The sequence below is a fragment of the Giraffa tippelskirchi genome, chromosome 11 (assembly GCF_054371585.1).
Source record: "Giraffa tippelskirchi isolate mGirTip1 chromosome 11, T2T-mGirTip1v1.2.pri, whole genome shotgun sequence".
In the NCBI taxonomy this organism is placed as follows: Eukaryota; Metazoa; Chordata; class Mammalia; order Artiodactyla; family Giraffidae; genus Giraffa; species Giraffa tippelskirchi.
In genome coordinates, this window is record NC_137285.1 from 5,892,849 (window position 1) to 5,915,776 (window position 22,928).

Below are 22,928 nucleotides of genomic sequence, written 5' to 3' on the forward strand. Positions count from 1 at the left end.
GGAATAAAAGTTGCTTAAGGACACTCTAGGGGACAGTGAAGCTCAATGGTTGGCCTGGGGCCTCTGAGATCAGATGACCTGCCTTATTTCCAGGCTCTCTGGTTTTCACTGGCTATGTGCTTCATCAAGTGATATAAACTCTCTGGGACTGTTTCCTTCTCTCTCAAATGGGGATGTGAAGAGTAGGTGCTTTCCTGGCTAGTTATCAGAGCAGTCAAGTCTCTAGAGTAACTGATGCTCCAAAAATATTCCATCCCTCTTTCGGGGGGGGGGCAATATTTTGCAGGGGATCTCGGAGGCAGAAAAAAATGAGCTTTCAATGATGGGAGCCCAACTGTAGGGAAGGTCAGATGTGAGAGGCCAGATAAGCCCGCCTGTGGACCTGCCCCAGCTCTCCACCAATCCCTTTCAGAGGCTCCTTTCTCCCAGGGCTCCTTAGAGGGAATCCCGGGGTCCCACCCGGAGCAGGGCAGTGGACAGCTTCCTTGGCATCCTGTCACCCCGTGGGCTCTCGCTGCACAGCATGCAGGTTCTGTCCTAGGCACCTCCCTGGATTTTATCTACAGCCCCTGAGCGAGAGCTTCCTAGCATTGCCATTTTACACAGGAGCAAACCGAGGCTCGGAGAGGCAAGGTCCTGTCAGCTACAAATTGGCACTTGCCATTGGCACTTGCCATCTCTATAAGGATTAAATCATGAGCTGCTGCAGCTGCTGACTTTCAACACCCCTGATAGGAGTTCAGGGTGGGGAGCAGAAATGAGGCACTTCATGCTCTGGGAAAACTTGGCAGAACAGTTCTTCAGATAGTTGGATATTTTCAGGAGATGATTTTTGAGTCCAGTTCTTGTATCTCCTCATAACTAAAAGGTGCTAAAATCCTTCCCAGTGATGTCTGCTACTCATGACTCACAGCAAACTTCATGGGACTAGCAGAAACTTGCAAAAAAAAAAAAAAAAATGTGTTTGGGACTTCCCTGGCCATCCAGTGGTTAAGACTCCTCATTTCCAAAGCAAAGGAGATGGGTTCAGTTCCTGGTCAGGGACCTAAGATCCCACATGCCATTTGGCAATAAAGAAATAAAGATCATCATAGATCACTCATATTTTTTTTCAAAAAAATACTGATTGCATGTACTGCCCCTTCACCAAAATCACATATATACTGACCTCCACCCCCCCCCCCACCTCTTTGGAGCAGTTTCTCAGAGTTATCTGAAATGCTGTCTCCTGGGCTATTTTACTGTCATTTTTTGCTGTCTCCTGTCTCATTTTGCCCCATATAAAACTTAACTCACAAATTCTCACGTTGGGGATCTTTTTTTTTTTAAGTCAGCAGTCCCTTGCCCAAGTCACACAGCTGGTAAGCACTGGAGTCAGAGATCCAGCCCAGGACCACCCATCTCCAGAGCCCAAGAGTCTATGCACCACCAGCTAAACTAGGAAATGTGGATTTGCTCCTGCCAATAGCTGGTGAAGACACACCGAAGGTGGCCACCTTGCAAGGGCAGATGGTGACCCCATGATCCTGCCAGGCAGGACCAAGGAGATGCTGGTCGCAGCTCGTCAGCTGGACTGGATGCCCCTTGTTGTCCTGCTGGACGTTTAGTGTCTCAGTGGAAACCAAATTCACAGGCCTCACAATTCCCAGAGCCTCTGGCCTAGTCAGTCCCCACCCTCCCCCTGCCCCTGCAAACCCCAACGTAAGTACAGCCCTGTTCAAAACATTCTGTCTCCATGAGCACATCACTCAGATGCTCAGACCTTGCAAGATTCAGGAAGCCATCTGTACATGAAAAGAGAGAGAGAGAATTTTAAAAAAAAGAAAGAAAGAAAGAAAAAGAGAGGGAGTGATTTCATTCTGGACACCGGGCCACGTTAGCTCATGGCCCAGTTTTCTGGGTCAAGGATGGAGGTGCATGATACTCTTATGCAAGGCATTTGGCCGCTGAGAGGCTTGAGTTCCTAAAGATTATTATTTTAACAAACCCAGCTTTGACGTGTCCAAAGGCAGCAGGAGGCTCTGAAGGGTTTTCCAAGAAAGCGTGTGTTTCTTGGGGTTATTATTTCAGACTCAAGTTCAGGGAGGGAGACTGTTTTGCTCAACTCGTGTTTCTGGAAAAACAGGCTCTTGGAAAGTGTTGGACGAGGTGGGCAGGATGTGGACTGGAGAGCTGCTGGCCTGGGGAGCAGGGGCCGGGAGGAGCGTGGGAGGAGAAGGGCCGGCACTCCTCAGTGGCCTCTTCTCGGGCTGGGACTCGGGAGCCTGGCCCCCATCCGAGGGTCTGAACGTCTGAGGGAAGAGGCGCCTGAGGACAAGAGTTGGTTGATGTCTCTGCCGCCTCAGTCTTGAGGAATATGCCTTGTCCAGCCAGCCTTCCCCCTCTAGAGGGGCGATGGGAGAGGAGCAGACAGTGGAAGCAAACTGCCATCTTGGTTAGCTTTGCAAGGCATAAGCTGAGGCCTTGGGGTGCTTCCCACATCCCTGGTGTGCTGTGGGCCTCAGTTTCCCCACTGGGATCAAGAGCGTGGAGAGTGTCTGGGGTCCAGTCCCTCAAACTTCTCCCCAGTCTCTCCCTCGTGCACTGGGCTCCAACCTTCCACACTTCATTCAGATCCTGGAAGTCCCACGGTCCTCCCAGATGCAGGGCATTTGCTCCTGCCTAGAACCCTCTTCATTGTCTTACCTCACTCCTGTCTCATCCTCTGGATGTTACTTAGATCTCACCTCCTCAAGACAGTCTTCCTCAATCCTCCAAACGATGTTTGGGACGGCCTGCATTAATTACTTGGCCAGTGTATGCTCACCCACACTTAGGTCATGAACCAGTCACCTTGTTCACTGTGGCCTCCCTGGTATCTGGCCTGACACACAGTAGGTACTCAACAAGCGAAGGGGAACATTCCCATTTGTGCATGTCCCAGCCCCAAGGGTGAGGCAGAGCTCAGACTGGGTCTGCCAGACCCCAGGCCTGTGGTCAGCACGTGACCCCAGGCAGGTACCAGACAGACTGAAGGACTGATGGGGACACCTTCAGTTTAGGAATATGTGGAAGGCCACGTGCCAAGGAAGGATGCTTTCTCACCGACGGGGCATCCCTGGAGGCCACCAGCCAATCAAAACACGAGCTTCAAAAGAAAGGGCGTGGTTGGCCGAGGGTGGACCAGTTGTGCTGGCTCATGGACTCCCTTCTCCCCAGGCTTCCTGCGCTTTTTCTTGTTCCCGGGCTTCATTCCAGGCATCACCCGAATCCGCGGGGCGGAGATTCCTCCAACAGTCTCCCCGCCTAGGCCAGGATCCCACCCGGGAACCGCGTGTTTTCGCTCCTTTCTTGCTCCTGGAGCCGGTTCCTCGCGGGACCCGCCATGCTTTCAAGCCCAGAGGTGAGTCATCGCCCCGTCACGTGTCCCGGTGACTATCAAGTGTCTCCCTCTTCAGAGCCTCGCGCCCTGGACTTTGTTTTATGGGGCTGGGCTGTCTGGGGCCGCCGCCGATTTCATCCATCAACCCAGGACCGTTCCAACAGTAATGCTGAATTTATAGAAGTGGTTAAGCAAAGTGTTGACAATATGGACGGCGTGTTTCTGATTAACACGGCGATTCCGAGGGAAACTGCCAACTGCGGGGAAGTCAGTAAAACACGGCAGCGATTTCCCAGGCTCGGCGAGCTCTGGCCTCGACATCACGGGATTAACAGATGTTGCGCAAGGAACTTGCAAAGCGTTTGGAGGCGTCACTTGACGGAGAATGCAGGCCTATACACAAGCCAGAGCCCCCTCTCTCCCCTCCTCTGCCTCTCTCTTTCTCTCTCTCCTTCTTCAGAGATTGAATCTGGATTCTCTTTCGGCCTTATAAGAATTTCCACCGAGAAATAGTCAGCTTCGGCGATGCTCCCAAAACAGTGCCTCTAACACCCCGCCCCCCTTTCCAAAAAGCCAACAAATGTAGAATATTTCCTGGGTCCCAGATATCTTACACGAATCATATCGTGTCATCCACGTCACAAGGTAGAAACCGTGACTATCTGCATTTTAAAAATAACTTTTTAGCTTGAAATAGTTTAACTCATAAGAAGTTGCCAGAAAAGGCCAGAGAGTTCCCATGCACACCTCCCTTCCTCCCCCTTGATGATGATAATATATTACATAGTCACAGTACATTGTCCAAACCGGACACTGATTTTGCCACAGTGCTACACAGCTTATTTGGAGTTTATCAGTTTGTAAATGCATTCTTTACATCTGTATCTATCTCTATCGACCTCTCTCTGTCTCTGTCTACCTATCTCATGTTGTGTGTATGTGTTTGTGTGTATATGTATAGACAAATAATATCATATATGTCTATTCTCTGCCGAGCTACCTACCTATCTCACGTTGTGTGTGTATATGTATGTATAGACAGATAATGTCATCTATTCATCCACCCATCCATCCATCTAATTAGTTATCTGTCTCACATTGTGTGTGTGTATTTGTGTGTGCATATGTATAGAGAGATAGATACTATCATCTATCTATCTATCTATCCAGTTCAATGACATTTTATCACAGCTATAGAATAAAAGAGCTTCCCAGGTGGCTCAGAATCCACCTTCCCAGGTGGTAAAGAATCCACCTGCCAATGCAGGAGACACAAGAGACACAGATTCGATCCCTGGGTTAGGAAGATCTTCTGGAGGAGGAAATGACAACCCACTCCAGCATTCTTGCCTGAGAAATCCTATGGGCAGAGGAGCCTGGCAGGCCCCAGTCCACGGGGTCACAAAAGAGTCGGACACCACTGAGCGTCTGTGCACACAGAATAAAACACCATCTCACTGAGATTACACACAGCTTTGCCCTGACAAGGAAACGCTCTCAGACTACCCTGTAACAGTCACACACTCCCTTCGACCCTAGTCCCTGGAAGACACTGTAATGTTGTCATTTCAAAAATGTAATGTAAATGAAACCACACAGCATAAAGCTCTGCCCTCAGCAAAATGTGCCTGACATCCATCCAAGTTTATGTGGGTATCCATAATTCTTCCTTTTTGTTGCTGAGTAGTATTCCGCTGTGTAGATATACCTCCATGTATCCATTCACCCGACTAAGGATGACCTGGTTGTTTCCAGTCTGGGGTTTTCATGCATAAAGTGCTACAAACACCCAAGCCCAGGTTTTTATGTGCTTGTTTTCACTTACAGATGAGGTAACTGACTCGAGCAAGGTGAAATGATTTGGCCAAGGACATGCAGCCAGCAATTTGAAGGAAAATTTGAACTCAGATGGGAACGCCGGAGGCTGCAAGGCTGCAAATAAATATACTTATAAATAATTAACCCTAAGAAGGTAATTAACGCTCCAGGAAGATGCACTGTGTTTATCCTCTGGTTTTGTATTCCTATAAGAATATGCCTATAAGAATATGCCATGAGCCCCTCCAGGGCCTGTAAGACAAGTTGGAGAGTCAAATCTCACAGGGTCAAAATCCATCCCTTGGCTTTGGCATGCACAGGTTTCCCGGTAGAGCCTCCGGTTCTCTTCCACCCTTCTCTGGCTCATCAGAAAGCCACTCACTGTTTCCTCTGGAACAGCCTCTGACTTTCCAGTCGCCTTGGTTCGGCTCACAGGGTCCCTCTGTCTGGAACTCCCCTCCCTCCGTGGCCACCACGCTGGCTGCAGTTCACAGCTCTCTCTTCCGTTAGTGAGTACCTCTCCTTGGAGAGGCTGCTTCATGCTCATCCCCTGGCCCCCCACTCCCAGCGACATTCTTGGCTCCATGAATATTTATCTGCTTCTATAAACATGCATCTATTCATTGAGCAAAGCTCCCTGAGGACCAAGGCTGTGCCAGGCATGGAGTTGAACCCTGGGAAGCAGAAATAAATAATCTATGACCTCTGAGCTCAGCCTTGGAGTCAGTCTGCAGATAGAAACACACCAGACAGAGGGACGAATGGATAAAAATGGACAGGGGAGAAAGTGCTGGGCTTGGAAATGTGGAGCCCTGCGTTCAAGTCCTGGATGGGCTATACTTTAGTCTGCTCAGATTGCTCTAACAAAATACCATACACGGGTGGCCTAAAGAATAGAACTGTGTTCCTTCATAGTTCTGGAGGCTGGAAGTCCAAGATCAAGGTTCTAGCTGACTTGGTTTCTGGTGTGTGGACTGTAGTCCTGGCTCGTAGACGGTCACCTTCTTGCTAAGTGCTCACGTGGCCTTTCTTTGCTGCAAGTGCACGGAGAGAGAGGGAGAGAGAGAAAGGAAGACAGAGAGAGAGGAGGAGAAAAAGAGGAATAGAAAGAGACAGGGAGAGAGAGAGGAAGAGAGAGAGGGGGAGGGAGAGAGAGGAAGACAGAGAGAGAGGAGGAGAAAAAGAGGAATAGATAGAGACAGGGAGAGAGAGAGGAAGAGAAACAGAGAGAGGGAGAGAGACGGAAAGAGGGAGAGAGACATGAACAGAGAGGGAGAGAGGGAGAGGGAGGGGGGAGAGAGACAGGGAGAGAGAGAGGAAGAGAGAGAGAGGGAGAGAGACGGAGAGAGGGAGAGAGACGTGAACAGAGAGGGAGAGAGAGAAAGGAAGACAGAGGGGGGGAGGAGAAAAAGAGGAATAGAAAGAGACAGGGAGAGAGAGAGGAAGAGAGAGAGAGGGAGAGAGACGGAGAGAGGGAGAGAGACATGAAGAGAGAGGGAGAGAGGGAGAGGGAGGGGGGAGAATGAGGGCGAGAAAGAGAGAGGGAGAGAGGGGAGGAAGAGAGAGAGACAGGGAGAGAGAGAGGAAGAGAAACAGAGAGAGGGAGAGAGACGGAGAGAGGGAGAGAGACAGAGAGAGGGAGAGAGGGAGAGGGGAGAGAGACAGGGAGAGGGAGAGAGACAGAGAGAGGGAGAGAGACATGAACAGAGAGGGAGAGAGAGAAAGGAAGACAGAGAGAGAGGAGGAGAAAAAGAGGAATAGAAAGAGACAGGGAGAGAGAGAGGAAGAGAGAGAGAGGGAGAGAGACGGAGAGAGGGAGAGAGACATGAAGAGAGAGGGAGAGAGACGTGAACAGAGAGGGAGAGAGAGAAAGGAAGACAGAGAGAGAGGAGGAGAAAAAGAGGAATAGAAAGAGACAGGGAGAGAGAGAGGAAGAGAGAGAGAGGGAGAGAGACGGAGAGAGGGAGAGAGACATGAAGAGAGAGGGAGAGAGGGAGAGGGAGGGGGGAGAGAGACAGGGAGAGGGAGAGAGACAGAGAGACGGAGAGAGACATGAACAGAGAGGGAGAGAGAGAAAGGAAGACAGAGAGAGAGGAGGAGAAAAAGAGGAATAGAAAGAGACAGGGAGAGAGAGAGGAAGAGAGAGAGAGGGAGAGAGACGGAGAGAGGGAGAGAGACATGAAGAGAGAGGGAGAGAGGGAGAGGGAGGGGGGAGAATGAGGGTGAGAAAGAGAGAGGGAGAGAGGGGAGGAAGAGAGAGAGACAGGGAGAGAGAGAGGAAGAGAAACAGAGAGAGGGAGAGAGACGGAGAGAGGGAGAGAGACAGAGAGAGGGAGAGAGGGAGAGGGGAGAGAGACAGGGAGAGGGAGAGAGACAGAGAGAGGGAGAGAGGGAGAGGGAGAGGGGAGAGAGAGACAGGGAGAGGGAGAGAGACAGAGAGAGGGAGAGAGGGAGAGGGAGAGGGGAGAGAGAGACAGGGAGAGGGAGAGAGACAGAGAGAGGGAGAGAGGGAGAGGGAGAGGGGAGAGAGACAGGGAGAGGGAGAGAGACAGAGAGAGGGAGAGAGACATGAACAGAGAGGGAGAGAGAGAAAGGAAGACAGAGAGAGAGGAGGAGAAAAAGAGGAATAGAAAGAGACAGGGAGAGAGAGAGGAAGAGAGAGAGAGGAAGAGAGACAGAGAGAGGGAGAGAGACAGAGAGAGGGAGAGAGACGTGAACAGAGAGGGAGAGAGAGAAAGGAAGACAGAGAGGGGGGAGGAGAAAAAGAGGAATAGAAAGAGACAGGGAGAGAGAGAGGAAGAGAGAGAGAGGGAGAGAGACGGAGAGAGGGAGAGAGACATGAAGAGAGAGGGAGAGAGAGAAAGGAAGACAGAGAGGGGGGAGGAGAAAAAAGAGGAATAGAAAGAGACAGGGAGAGAGAGAGGAAGAGAGAGAGGGAGCGAGACAGGGAGAGGGAGAGAGACATGAAGAGAGAGGGAGAGGGAGAGGGGGAGAATGAGGGCGAGAAAGAGAGAGGGAGAGAGGGGAGGAAGTACTCGGGTTTCTCTTCCTATAAGACACAAACCATCAGATCAGGGCCCCACCCTTATGAGCTCCTTTCACTTTAATCACCTCCTTACAGGCCTATCTCCAAACACCCTCGCTCTAAGGGTTAAAATTTCAATATATGAATTTGGGCAGGGGACACTCTTTGGGGGTGGGACTTCCGTGGGCTCCTTTCCCTCTGTCTGCCCCGCCTTCTTTCAAGAGTTCTATGAAGAGGCATGGAGATGATTGATGACCCAGATGCGCTTTCTCCCCAGACCAGCTCCCCAAAGTGAGGGGCTGCCCCCTAACCCTCCCCTAGATCTCCTGGGGCAGCCAGCCCTAAGATGCCTGAATCACTGGGAGCAAGGTGTCCTGTTTTGTTCCCGCTGCAAGGGAGGGAGTCCAGATGCTTCACACAGTCTGCAGCCTGGACCCCTGGAGAGTACAACATCTGACTGGAGTTGGGGGGGGGCAACAACAGAGGACCCCCGGAGGGACTGACCTGAGGTTCTGCAGCTCCATAAACAGCAGAGGCAGCCCACACTCCCACCTGCGGCTGAGCTTCCTCCCAGAACCTTTCATGCTTGTTCTGCGTCTGATTCCGCCACCACCCCCCTGCTCCTGGGACCTCCTGCTCCCCATAAAACTCAATCTCCTTTTGTTTTCAATTCAATTAAGGGCCAATAATTCCACCCACAAGGCCACACATTGAAAGTGCTGTCAATAAACCAGCTGTGGACAAAGACACGGCTGCCTGGGGGGAGGGATGCAGAGATGTCTCTGGGGTCCCAGTCCAGGGGAGTATAGAGAAGGAGAAGGAGAAAAGAGACCCAGGTGGGAGTCTGTCCTGACTGCTAGACTTGGCAATGGCACTTGTTTGCTGTGTGACCTTGGCCAGCAGTGGCCCTCTCTGGGCCTCAGTTCCTCCATCTGTAAAATGGGACCAAGACATACTATTGTAAGTTTTTTTAGCTCTTTTCTTCTACTCACCTAGACTGTATGATTATTTCAGTGCTAATTTAATAACTGACTAAAAAACCAACCACACCCATTGACCCAGCCAGAGGGGCCTGTTTGTAGAAATCTGTCCTCTAAAATGTTTGCACAGATATGCAAAGACATTTGTTTAAGGATGTCCCTCCCTATGGGGTTAAGTAAATCATGCTGCAGCTGCACCTTGGAATACCTTGCAACTGTTATAGAGAATTGGAGTAGGGCTTCCCTGGTGGTCCAGTGGTTAAAAATCCTCTTGCAATGGAGGGGACACGGGTTCGATCCCTGGTCTGGGAAACTCCCACATGCCGCAGAGCAGCTAAGCCCATGTGTCACAACTATTGAGCCTGCGCTCTAGAGCCCACGCACTGGAACTACTGAAGCCCGCACAGTCTAGCACCTGTGCTCCACAACACGGAAGCCGCTGCAATGAGAAGCCCATACGCCACAACTAGAGAGTGGCCCCTGCTCGCTGCAACTAGAGAAAGCCGGTAAGCAGCAATGAAGGCCCACCACAGTCAAAAATAAAAACAAGTAAAATTTTAAAAATAATTGGGGTAAGACCTACATGTAGTATTAGGAAAAGATGGTCAAAATATAGTTAAGGAAAGGTTGCAGAAACCTTATATACATGTACATATGTGTGTGCGCTAAGTTCCCTGAGACGTGTCTGACTCTTTGCAGCCATGTGGACTGTAAGCCCACCAGGCTCCACTGTTCATGGGATTCTCCAGGCAAGAATACTGGAGTGGGTTGCCATGCCCTCCTCCAAGGGATCTTACCTACACAAGGATGGAACCTGCTTCTCTTATGTTTTCTGCGTTGGCAGGTGGGTTCTTGACCACTAGTGCCACCTGGGAAACCCCCATATATACATATATATGAACACAAATAAGATGTAAATGTGTATTTCTTTAATTAGGAAACAAGCCGTATTATAAACAGAATACAAATCCAAATGGAAACAAAAGTGATACTATAAGAGTGCAGTACTTGTGTGTGTGTGTGTGTCCAGAAGGATGTACATCACACTTTAAGATAATGGGGTTTCAAGTGGGGAGAGAGGAGGTAGGGACTTGCAAGTTTTCCAGCGAGTATAAATTACTTTATAATTAAAATCTATATAAACCTATAAAGCGAAATGAATACCTGCTTGTGGTTTGAGAACTGGAGCCTCGTGTTAAGGTAAAAGGAAGAATATTTAATTCTCACAACTCTGCGATAACCACTGTTGACATTTTTATGCATTTCCTTATGAGTCTTTTTCCCTATTCATGTACACATATATTTTTATAATAAAGTTGGAATTACGCTCCATGAGAAATTTTGTTGCCTGCTTTTTCACTTAATGTTTTAGCATAAGGATTTTCCCAGGTCATTAAATTCACCCTGTAATCGTGCTAGGAGGCCCCATGATGGGATGGCCACCTGTATGCTTCCTAGCCCTGTGTGTGTTGGAATTACACATGAATCGCCACTCTGCTCTGATGGACTAATGCTCTTCCAGGCCTGGGAAGCCACAATCCCATCCTCTCCTGCACCACCAGGACAGCAGTGTGTCAACAAATATTTGATGATGAGTAAATGAATCAACAGAACATAAAATAAACATAAAATAAACGAACACGTCTCTGTATAGCCAAAGGTACGTTTTTTTCCAGGAGTCATGTACGGATGCAAGAGTTGGACCATAAAGAAGGCTGAGCGCCAAAGAATTGATGCTTTCAAATTGCAGTGCTAGAGAAGAATCTTGAGAGTCCCTTGAACTGCAAGGAGATCAAACCAGTCCATCCTAAAGGAAATTGACCCTGAATGTTTGCTGGAAGGACTGTTGCTGAAGCTGAGGCTCCAATACTTTGGCCACCTGATGCAAAGAGCTGACTCATTGAAAAAATCCCAGATGCTGAGAAAGATTGAAGGTGAAAGGAGAAGGGGGCGGCAGAGACGAGATGGCTGAATAGCATCATCGACTCAATGGACATGAATGTGAGCAGACTCCGGGAGATAATGAAGGACAAGGAAGCCTGGCATGCTGCAGTCCATGGGGTTGCAAAGAGTCAGACATGACTTAGTGACTGAACAATAACAAGAAAAATTTTTATATAGATGCCAAAGGGTGGCTGATGTGGAAACACTTCCCTGTTGTCAGGCTCCAAGCCTGGCTCCCATTCCTCATCTTTATCGCAGGGTGATAAATTTCCCCAGATCACAAATCTGAATGTAGCCAGGGCTCCATCTTCTCTCCTTCCAAACCTTTCATTTCATCTCTGATGCTCTGAGTCACTCCAGGGTGTGGGAAATCAGGCCCTTACCACCAAGCCTGGCTCTGAACACGGCCAAGACAAATTGCTGCGCTGGTCCCTGGAGGGGAGTGTCATTTCATCCATGTAAGAGGCTCTGATGGAAGCCGGGGAGCTGCACAGCTGGGAAGTCACTGTTTCCCAAGGCAGCTGCCCTGTGGGAAGAGTCCACAGGAGTGACTGTGGGTGAGTTTGGGTGGGATCCGTGATACCCCACGGTGTCACTCTGCCAACCCCAAAGTCCTTGACTCCCAGGGCTGAGCGGACGGCAGCTAACATCTAATAAAAGCCTCTGAGTCAGACATGATTTACGTCTTGGGTTGAAAGCTTCAACTTAACAGAGCTGTGTTCAGATCCTACTTGGCCACTTCCCGTGTGACTTTGCACTCCATGAGCCTCAATTTCTTATCCTTAAAATGGGGACAATGATAGAAGTCATCTCTCAGGTCCTTGTGAAGGTTAAATGAGATAAGGCCTCTCAAATTCATAGCAAAATGCCTGGAACATGGGCGTGATCAAGGTTGGCCATGATGGGAGCCTCTCTGGGGACTTTGGGATCAAATCTGTGCTCCTTCTTTGCTTGGTTAGTGAGGTCAACTCCATTTCATCAAATGTGTTTAGCACCCCTGCTTTTGCCTTTGTGGAAATGTAGCTGCTATCAGAAGGAACCATGTGGCTCTGCCTTGGCCATGGACTTCTGTTTTCTTGACGGTTTGGGCAGAGATACTGGTCCCCATGATCAAATGTGGGGGCTGGGCTTCTGACTGGCAATGGATTCAGGTCCCCAAAGGATCTCCAATGATTGGAGTTTATACCAAATCTTGCAAGGTGAAATTTAACAGAGAGCTATGAAATCCGAGCTCTAGGTCCAAACTTTCAACTCTGCAAATAACAATGATAGTTCACAATGTCACACTCTATTCCAAGAACTGTGCCCATGGCTTTGCGTACATATCTTATTTAACTTTCACAATTTCTCTCTTGCCACGAGTTCTACAATTATCCCCATTTGCAGAGGAGGAAGCTGAGGCTTGGTTTCCACACCCATGAATGTCCAGCTGGTAGACTGGTTAAGCAGATTCCAAGCCAGTGGACGTGCGACTCTCAGCCCATACTCTTAGAGCATATGCCATTCTAGATGACAGGGCTGTTATGTTTTGAATCGCACCAGAACAGAGGTTGGTCTGAGAATAGCAGAGAGGTTAATGTTCCACTAAAGGCCTGATGCTTTTGAATTGTGGTGCTGGAGAAAACTCCTTGGACAGCAAGGAGATCAAACCAGTCAATCCTAAAGGAAATCAACCCTGAATATTCATTGCAAGGACTATTGCTGAAGCTGAAGCTCCAATACTTTGGCCACCTGATGCAAAAAGCCAACTCATTGGAAAAGACTCTGATGCTGGGAAAGACTGAGGACAGGAAGAGAAGGAGGCAACAGAGAATGAGATGACTGGATGGCATCACAGACTCAATGGATATAAGTCTGAGCAAACTCTGGGAGATAGTGAAGGACAGAGAAGCCTGGCATGCTGCAGTTCATGGGGTCGCAAAGAGTTGGACACGGCTTAGCGACTGAACAACAAGAACAAAAGGCCTGAATGTCTGCCAAGAGGCTGGCTTTCATTCATTCCTGAATTTGTGCATGTAACAAGCCTAAACTCAGAAGCTCCATGTGCCAGGTACCGTGCTGAGCAGTGGATTTAGCCAGAAACAGTTCTGTCCTCATGGGTTCACATTCTAGCAGGAGAGATGGACGATAAATAAATGACTCCAGGTGAGTCCAGAACCCTAAGGGCTGTTACAAGGGACTCGGCATTCATCCAGAATTCTCTAGGCACCCTGGTGCTTTACCTGGCTGGACTCAGCCCCTTGTTGGAAGAATCCACGCCTCTTTGCAGTGATGTCACACATGCAGATGCTTAGCAATGGCACATAGCAAGTACCCAATGTCAGCTGTGAATAATAGTTAAAAATGCTGCCACTACAACTTACACGAATTGAGGTTTTGGACCCAGCAGGACAACTTTAGGTTTATTTCTGTTCAACTTTAACACGTTAGAATCAGCAGACAGCTCTGCACACTCATAACTCCTCAGAACAAAGACCCTCTGCCCTAACCTTGAAGACGAATGGGAGAGATTTGTTCTGGGTTATTTCTCATGATTCCCCTGATTCCAGGTCTCCAGGTCTCCTTCACCTCTGAACTTGTTTCAGGACGGAGCCTCCGATTCCTGCATCCATCTGCACTCAGGCACCGCTAGTCCAAGGCTTCGCTCACATTCATCTGAATATGACTGGGGACCTGGAAATGTCATTTGCAACCAAAAGGGTAAATGAATATCCCTTTGGAAGGAAAAGAAATACCTTAAACAAACTCAGTCAACTCCTAACAAGTGCCCTCACCCTCTGGGGGTCTCTTGCGCGTGAACACAGGTTGTTGCGTTGTTTCTGTCGATGGGCGCCCCTCGGATACTCCGCTGGCTCCACAGTCCCTTTCCGCGGATGAAGAGATGGGGCGGGCGCCGAGGGACGTGCTTTGGCCCACGGAAGTCCTGGCCTGATGTGTGATGCATTTGTTCTCGGTTACAGCGGCTCCACCTGCTTGGAGCTGGTAATCTCATCAGGCGGGGTTTCCCTGGGAGTCCCTGCCTCTCACGCCCCCCCCGCCCCCCCGCCCCCCCCGCCCCCCCCCCCCCCCGCCAGCGCTTACAGGGGATGCTGTAAAAACTGTCTCTCACAAGGCGCTTCAGGATTTCTGCTTTCCGGCCTTGCCTCGGGCCAGGAAACCCCGGGAAGACAAATGCTGCTGAGTCTTGTCTTGGGTGGGAAAGTTTTTAAGAACTCAAGAAAGCATTTCTTTTATTCCCCACCCTCAGTTCAGTTCAGTTCAGTCGCTCAGTCGTGTCCGACTCTTTGCGACCCCATGAATCACAGCACGCCAGGCCTCCCTGTCCATCACCAACTCCCGGAGTTTACCCAAACTCATGTCCATTGAATCGGTGATGCCATCCAACCATCTCATCCTCTGTCGTCCCCTTCTCCTCCTGCCCCTAGTCCTTCCCAGCATCAGGGTCTTTTCAAATGAGTCAGCTCTTCGCATCAGGTGGCCAAAGTATTGGAGTTTCAGCTTCAATATCAGTCCTTCCAATGAACACCCAGGACTGATCTCCTTTAGGATGGACTGGTTGGATCTCCTTGCAGTCCAAGGGACTCTCAAGAGTCTTCTTCAACACCACAGTTCAAAAGCGTCAATTCTTCGGCGCTCAGCTTTCTTTATAGTCCAACTCTCACATCTGTACATGACCACTGGAAAAACCATAGCCTTGACTAGACGGACCTTTGTTGGCAAAGTAATGTCTGCTTTTTAGTATGCTGTCTAGGTTGGTCACAACTTTCTTTCCAAGGAAAAAGCTTCTTTTAATTTCATGGCTGCAAGCACCATATGCAGTGATTTTGGAGCCCGAAAAAATAAAGTCTGAAACTATTTCCACTGTTTCCCCATCTATTTGCCATGAAGTGATGGGAATGATCTTAGTTTTCTGAATGTTGAGCTTTAAGCCAACTTTTTCACTCTCCTCTTTGACCTTCATCAAGAGGCTCTTTAGTTCCTCTTCAATTTCTGCCATAAGGGTGGTGTCATCTGCATATCTGAGGTTATTGATATTTCTCCCAGCAATCTTGGTTCCAGCTTGTGCTTCTTCCAGCCCAGCGTTTCTCATGATGTACTCTGCATATAAGTTAAATAAGCAGGGTGACAATATACAGCCTTGACGTACTCCTTTTCCTATTTGGAACCAGTTTGTTGTTCCATGTCCAGTTCTAACTGTTGCTTCCTGACCTGCATACAGATTTCTCAAGAGGCAGGTCAGGTGGTCCAGTATTCCCATCTCTTTCAGAATTTTCCACAGTTTATTGTGATCCACACAGTCAAAGGCTTTGGCATAGTCAATAAAGCAGAAATAGATGTTTTTCTGGAACTCTCTTGCTTTTTCGATGATCCAGCGGATGTTGGCAATTTGATCTCTGGTTCCTGTCTTTTCTAAAACCAGCTTGAACATCTGGAAGTTCACGGTTCACATATTGCTGAAGCCTAGCTTGGAGAATTTTTAGCATTACTTTACTAGAGTGTGAGATGAGTGCAATTATGTGGTAGCTTGAGCATTCTTTGGCATTGCCTTTCTTTGGGATTGGAATGAAAACTGACCTTTTCTAGTCCTGTGGCCACTGCTGAGTTTTCCAGATTTGCTGGCATATTGAGTGCAGCACTTTCACAGCGTCATCTTTTAGGATTTGAAATAGCTCAACTGGAATTCCATCACCTCAACTACCTTTGTTCATAGTGATGCTTCCTAAGGCCCACTTGACTTCACATTCCAGGATGTCTGGCTCTAGGTGAGTGATCACACCATCGTGATTATCTGGGTCATGAAGATCTTTTTTGTACAGTTCTTCTGTGTATTCTTGCCACCTCGTCTTAATATCTTCTGCTTTTGTTAGGTCCATACCATTTCTGTCCTTTATTGAGCCCATCTTTGCATGAGATGTTCTCTTGGTATCTCTAATTTTCTTGAAGAGATCTCTAGTCTTTCCCACTCTGTTGTTTTCCTCTATTTCTTTGCCTTGATCGCTGAGGAAGGCTTTCTTATCTCTCCTTGCTATTCTTTGGAACTCTGCATTCAAATGGGAATAGCTTTCCTTTTCTCCTTTTCTTTTCACTTCCCGTCTTTTCACAGCTATTTGTAAGGCCTCCTCAGACAGCCATTTTGCTTTTTTGCATTTCTTTTTCTTGGGGATGGTCTTGATCCCTGTCTCCTGTACAATGTCATGAACCTCCGTCCATAGTTCATCAGGCACTCTGTCTATCAGATATAGTCCCTTAAATATATTTCTCACTTCCACTGTATAGTCATAAGGGATTTGATTTAGGTCATACCTGAACGGTCTAGTGGTTTTCTCCACTTTCTTCAATTTCAGTCTGAATTTGGCAATAAGGAGTTCATGATCTGAGCCCCAGTCAGCTCCCGGTCTTGTTTTTGCTGACTGAATAGAGCTTCTCTATCTTTCGCTGCAAAGAATATAATCAATCTGATTTCGGTGTTGACCATCTGGTGATGTCCATGTGTAGAGTCTTCTCTTGTGTTTTTGGGAAAGGGTGTTTGCTATGACCAGTGCATTCTCTTGGCAAAACTCTATTAGCCTTTTCCCTGCTTCACTCTGTACTCCAAGGCCAAATTTACCTGTTACTCCAGGTGTTTCTTGACTTCCTACTTTTGCATTCCAGTCCCCTATAATGAAAAGGACATCTTTTTTGGGTGTTAGTTCTAAAAGGTCTTGTAGGTCTTCATAGCACCATTCAACTACAGCTTCTTCAGCATTACTGGTTGGGGCATAGACTTGGATTACTGTGATATTGAATGGTTTGCCTTGGAAATGAACAGAGATCATTCTGTCGTTTCTGAGATTGCATCCAAGTACTGCATTTTGGACTCTTTTGTTGACTCCCCACCCTCGCTTCAAGTCAAACCAGCTTGAGTTCTTCTCACCTGCTAGTGAGAATTCCTGATTCATCTACTTTACCTTCTCCAACAAGTCAGCATGTAAGAGAAGAGTTCTGGCCACAGCTGTAGGCAAGCCCCAGGCCCAGCATTTCTTGAGCTCAAATAATGGATGGGCCTCTTTTTAAGGACTGAAAATGAAGAGTTTCTTAATATTTAACTTAAATCACTTTATTTTAAAACTGACTTAAAATTAATATAAGTGTAAGATAACCCCTAAATTTTTTATCTTTTACTTTTGTAGGAAGCCCCTTCGCCTTATAACTATGAAACCACAACATTTAAATTACCAACATTATTTTAATATGGCAGAAAATGCCATTTCTTTGAATATAAACCACTTATTCTTGGTCTAATACAGAAAAGTGACATTCTCCATCTGCTTCTAAATATAAATCAGTCAGGAATGGCATTGAGGACTAATAAAGGGGACCCAGAATGAAAATGAATTAAATGAATTGAGGTTTTATTTTTCACTTGTGTCAAAGAAATAAGGGAATGCCCAGTTTTTCTGTACTGATGTCCTTAGCACATGTTAACCTAGTACAAGGTGCCTCATGGTCACAAAATGGCTGCTGTGACTCCAACTATCCCATCTGTGTTCTCTGCAAGAAGAAAACAGAAGGAAGCATGCCTCTAAGTACATTTACCCTATTTAAACAACCTGGTCAAAAATACCACCTAATGACCTCAGCTTATGATTCACTGGCAAATTTATATCTAGGGGAAGCAAGGAATAAAACCTTTTAGCTGGGCGTACCAGCACCTCAAATAAAAGAGGCCTGCCACTAGGGAAGAAAGGGGGAATGGACTTTGGATAGGAGAGTAGTAGTGCTTACCACATTCTAGGTCTGTTGGCTAATTTGTATACTTCCAAAGCCGAGAGTGACTTTTAGGATTGAGGTAGTATTATTATTATTTTTTGGCTGCCTTAGGTCTTAGCTGCAGCACACAGGATCTTTGTTCTGTCATATGGGATCTTTCATCACAGCCCATGGACTCTCTAGTTGTGGCAGGCAGGCTCAGTACCTGCAGCGCACACAGGCTTAGTTGCCCTGAGGCAGGTGAGATCTTAGTTCCCTGACCAGGGATGGAACCCACATCCCCCGGGTTGCAAGGCAGATTCTTAGCCACTGGACCAAGGAAGTCCCTGTAGTGTTTTTTTTTAATGTCAAACTTTACTTGATAGCTCAGGATAATCAGACCTCACATTTAACTCAATCTACTGTAATGCTGCATCACTTGAGTAGACAAGATGCTGGTCTGCTTTACATGGAACAGATATTTTAAGTCATTAAACAAGAACCTACTACGATTCCTGTTGGCATCAGAAACAGAGAGAGGTCCTCATTGCATATTCCCATCACCCTCACTGTCCATGAATGACTGCACGTCGGTCATGCAGAACTAGGGTCTACTGACACGCCCACTCACATGTGCGTCTAAGGCTATGTTGTGAGGCCAAGACCCCTGGTCCCCGAAGACCACTGTGCTGGTATCTGCCATGTGATGAGTCAACTTTGCATCCTACCCTTAAAACACTTGCAAAATCTTCCTTGGAACCACACTGTGAGGCTGTTTGGTCTTTACACGGCAAGCTCACAGTCATGAAGGCACATAGCAATCCAGGCTCTGAAGTCCCATAGAAGTCCTTGGTTATAAGATGATCATTCATGTTATAAGGTATTCTTTCCAGGTTATAACACGAATGAGAAAACAAAAACAAATAGGAAAGTGGACAGTTCAGGGTATATTTGTGGGTCCAAGTTTGGGAAACAGTGGCTTCTGCCACCAGGCAGACAGTTTTAAAGGGGCCTTACTGCCCCTGAGCCTGTTCAGATGGCTCACAGCAGTCATTGGAGAGGTGAGGGGTCTCTGCATCAGAGAGGGCAAGCCACTTGATAAAGGTCACACAGCTTCTGAAGATCAGAGCTGAGACTCTGAACCTTGCTCTGGCTCAGAGCTGTGCAAGACTGGGCTCTGAAGCCTTCTGTGATATTGCACCGAAGAGCCAAGATCCTCTAATCACCACTGTCATTCCTGTAGTCCCCCAAAACAGGGGAGACATTCCTTGCTCCCAAACCCTCAAGCATCAGACAGAGACTGAGAGAAGATCCACATTATACAGATGGGAAAAGTGTGTCAGTGGTGAGTGGGAAAGGTTGAGTCAGGAAGACTGCAACAAAGAGGGGGCTGTTTCTGAAGCCCAAGACCATGATCAGAGAGCTGGCAGAGTTCCAGGGCGTGAAGGTCCACAACGAAACCAGGCAGAAGAGACACCAGGGGATTCACTGTACATAGCCACGGGGGAGTCTGACCACAGCTGGATAAATAAGCTATTACTATTATCATTAATATGACTGGTATGTGCGGCAGCAGCATAGTGCCTACAAAAGCCAGCTCTCAATAACTATTATCTGTTCCTAGTCAGCGTAATGTTCCTCACCAGGCTTCCCAGCACAGTGCCTGGCAGGATTATTATTGGTATCATTCACTATACAACCCTGGCTCTTAGAGGTGCTCCATGAATACGTGAATGAATGAGTGAATGAACGAATGATTCCATCTCAGCTGCCGGCGGAGTCCCTACTCTGTTCCCCAGGCTAGATCCTCATCTGCTCGCCCCCGACCCCGATCTGAAGGCACCTGTTACATCACCAGCGTGCATCGGACTCCTAATCCACCCTTCTTTGGTTTAAGAGTCATTACAAAGTGCTTAATTAAGTAAGCCTCGCTTAATCACCAAATGTTTGCATGCAAAACGAGTTCCCGGGAAGCAGAAGCACTTCACGCATTCGGTCCAGAAATAATGACTCCGCGCAGGGGGAGGACGGCGGCCTGGACACAGAGCCTCGACAGTTCATTTGAGAGCCTCGCCCATTCATCACCGAGGGGGAATTAAAAGGCTTTAGTTCAAGCGATGTGAGAACTCCCACATTCCAGTCGGATGAATCACAGGAGGGGGCCACCGTCTGGGCTTCTGACGGCAAGAGCGGGTGGAGAGGGGGCGATCTGAGAGGCAGATGGGGGAGGGGACTTGTGGGGCCAGGAGGGGTGCCCGGAGGCCCGGGGATCTGCCTCCCACAGCCCAGAGAATTGACAACCCCTCCCCGGGGCAGCCTTTGGTCTCTGTTTCTAGGTACTGCCTTTGATGGGGTTTCATTCCCCCACCACCACCTCCTTTTTATTTCAGGAGAGGGTTTGCCAATTGTAAACTGATTTGTAGAGTTTGGTGGTGGTTGCTGGTGATGCGTATGTATGTCCGACTGCGAGCCGGCTGCTGTTTCTTTTCTTCCCCGATACCTTCCTAACCCAGGGCTTCCCCTGGAGCCCTGGATGAGTCGGTACACGGATGAACTTCCTTTTCTTTCCTCAGTGACTGTATGTCTACTTTTATATGTATTAGGAAAAAGTAAATAGGACCAGGACCTCATCCTCTGATTTTGTGCGTCTTTTCCAACCAGAATTGGTGTAAAGGAAATAGTAACTCTTCTAAGGTAGAGCAAAGATGTGGCCTAAACCATGCATGACGAGGCGTGAGAGCCCTTTCGTGACATGATTCTCCTCGCCCACTGTGCTCGTCACAGCCAGGCTCCTGTCCCTGGGCTGTCAAGAAAGCGTTAGTCACTCAGCCATGTCTGACTCTTTGCGACCCCATGAACTGTAGCCCACCAGGCTCCTCTGTCCATGGAATTCTCCAGGCGAGAACACTGGAGTGGGTAACCATTCCCTTTTCCAGAGGATCTTCCCCACCCAGGGACTGAACTCAGGTTCCCGCATGGCAGGCAGATTCTTTACCATCTTAACCACAAAGGGAGCCCCTCGACTGTCTAGGGCTCTTACCAAACCCATTTCGCAGATGAAGAAACAGAGGCTTGGGAGACACAAAACAGGCTCTTGCCTCTTTTTTGGGATGGTGGTGACAGTGTTGTAAGGTCAGGAAAAATTGTGAATGATGGTGATACAGGTAAAAAATAAATAAAAGATAGCTGGATGTTCTGCCTTGTACAACCCTCCGTGTTATTGTGCCTTTCACTGTCTTTGAGCTATTTTATAACTAAGTTAAAAAAAAAAAACCTGATAGTAATACAAATGATTCATGCCATAGAAATGCAAATGAATTTTGTCCAGCGGAATGCAATTGATTATTGCTGTAAAGTTATCGACCAATTTTGCATCTCCTTGTAAATTAATCCCAGCCTTTCTGATTGCCTGTATATGTGTGCGTTGTCTGAAATCTCCTTTGAACCAGTGTTGCCATCTTTCTGGTTCCCTCATTAATTAATGAGCTAACTACACTCTTTGACACATTCATTTCATAATTGCACAAAAGTCATGCTTCTACCTTTATTTTAAATTATTTTAAAATTATCCTTCAACCACATCCACCCAAAAAGACCCTGTGTGTATTTCGGAAAAGGTCAGACTCAATAGGCATTATGAGGTGTGTGTGTGGAGGGGGTGTCCAGATAAAATTTTGAATCTAAATTGCTGGGTGTGCTTCTGTTTTGGGGAGCAGCCCATCGTTTCTGTCTCCTCATCGAATCCAAGCTGGTCACCAGCTCCAGTGTCGTCATTTGGGGGTGGGCAAAGCCAATGCAGAAACTGAACAGGATTCACAGTTCCCTGGTGTCTCATAACCAATACCCTGTGGCCACACCCCAGGGTATGGCGATGGCTGGGCTTTCAGCATATCTGTCCAAGGGTATGTTTTCCTCCAGCCCAGTGGGATGGGGGCTGGAAATAGAAATTAAGTTGATTTATAGAAAATAAACAGCTGTGACGCCTCACACACTCCTGAGCTGGTTCGCAGGACTCAGACCTGCTGTAAAGATAGTCAGGGTAGCCTGAATTTGCTGACAGCTCCAGACGCAGTGTTTCGTTTAAGCCTCAAGGTGGGGCATAGAGTGTGCTCCATTTCTGTGATAGAAACCGGGATCAGAGACCATAGCTGATTCCCCAAAGCCACACAGCAAGTCAGAGACACCAGCCTGAGCCTGGAGCCCATGCACTAAATCACGACCACCGGGGTTTCCAAAATCAGCAGTTTTGGCAGCCCCAGGGGCACTTGCTGAAATGCAGATGCTCGGGCCCTCCTGCCCTGACAGTCCCACTCAGTGGGTCTTGAGGTGGGGCCCAGGACTCTGCATTTAACCAACAACCAGGTGACTGCAGATGCATAAGCAGACATGGAGATACTGCACAGCACTGGGTTAATTCTAGTGCATGAAGGAAAGCAAAAGTGTGACAGAGAAGGTATCTCCAGACACGCATTGTGAACACTGAGAGGGGGATAAAAAAATTGGAAGGCCCAGAAGACAAACCAAAGTCATCAGAATCACCCAACAGTCAGGCCTGGGACAGTCTGGAATGAAGGCAAGAAAGCCATCGATCTCCAAGCTGGAAGGACTCTTAGAAATGTCTTATTTCACAGAGGCCCAGACTTGTGAAAGGGACTTGCTGAAGGCCCCACAGCTGGTAACAGGCAAAGACTGGAACTCAGGGATCTATGCTCAGTTGGTCTTAGTCTCAGCTCTTAAGTCTATAAATACCCCGGCTCCTTCTCGCCTCACCGGTTCACAATCCACACCACTCCTAGAACCCTCAGAGCTCTATCTACCCAGAATGGTCACCTGTTCGCATTGCCCGCCTTAAAGGCCACCTCCCTTCCTCACCTCACTTCCTCTCTTCCTTAAGGCTGCTTCCTGAGATCACCTCCGAAACTCCTCGCACAGCTTCCTTGTCTCAGGGTCGGTTTCCGCAGATCCCTCACTTGAGATAGAACCCACTATCAATTGATCAATCTATACGATCCACAGGGTCCAGACTCAATCTTAAAAATATCTCCTAACTGTGTCTAGAGCGTAGGATTCA

At 48.0% G+C, this 22,928-nt stretch overlaps 1 protein-coding gene across 2 annotated transcripts in view; it reads right to left on the reverse strand.

Moving 5' to 3' along the window:
- LOC145525154 (uncharacterized) overlaps window positions 1-22,928 on the reverse strand; it is a 371,065-nt gene that overhangs the window by 45,520 nt on the left and 302,617 nt on the right. The window lies entirely within an intron of this gene.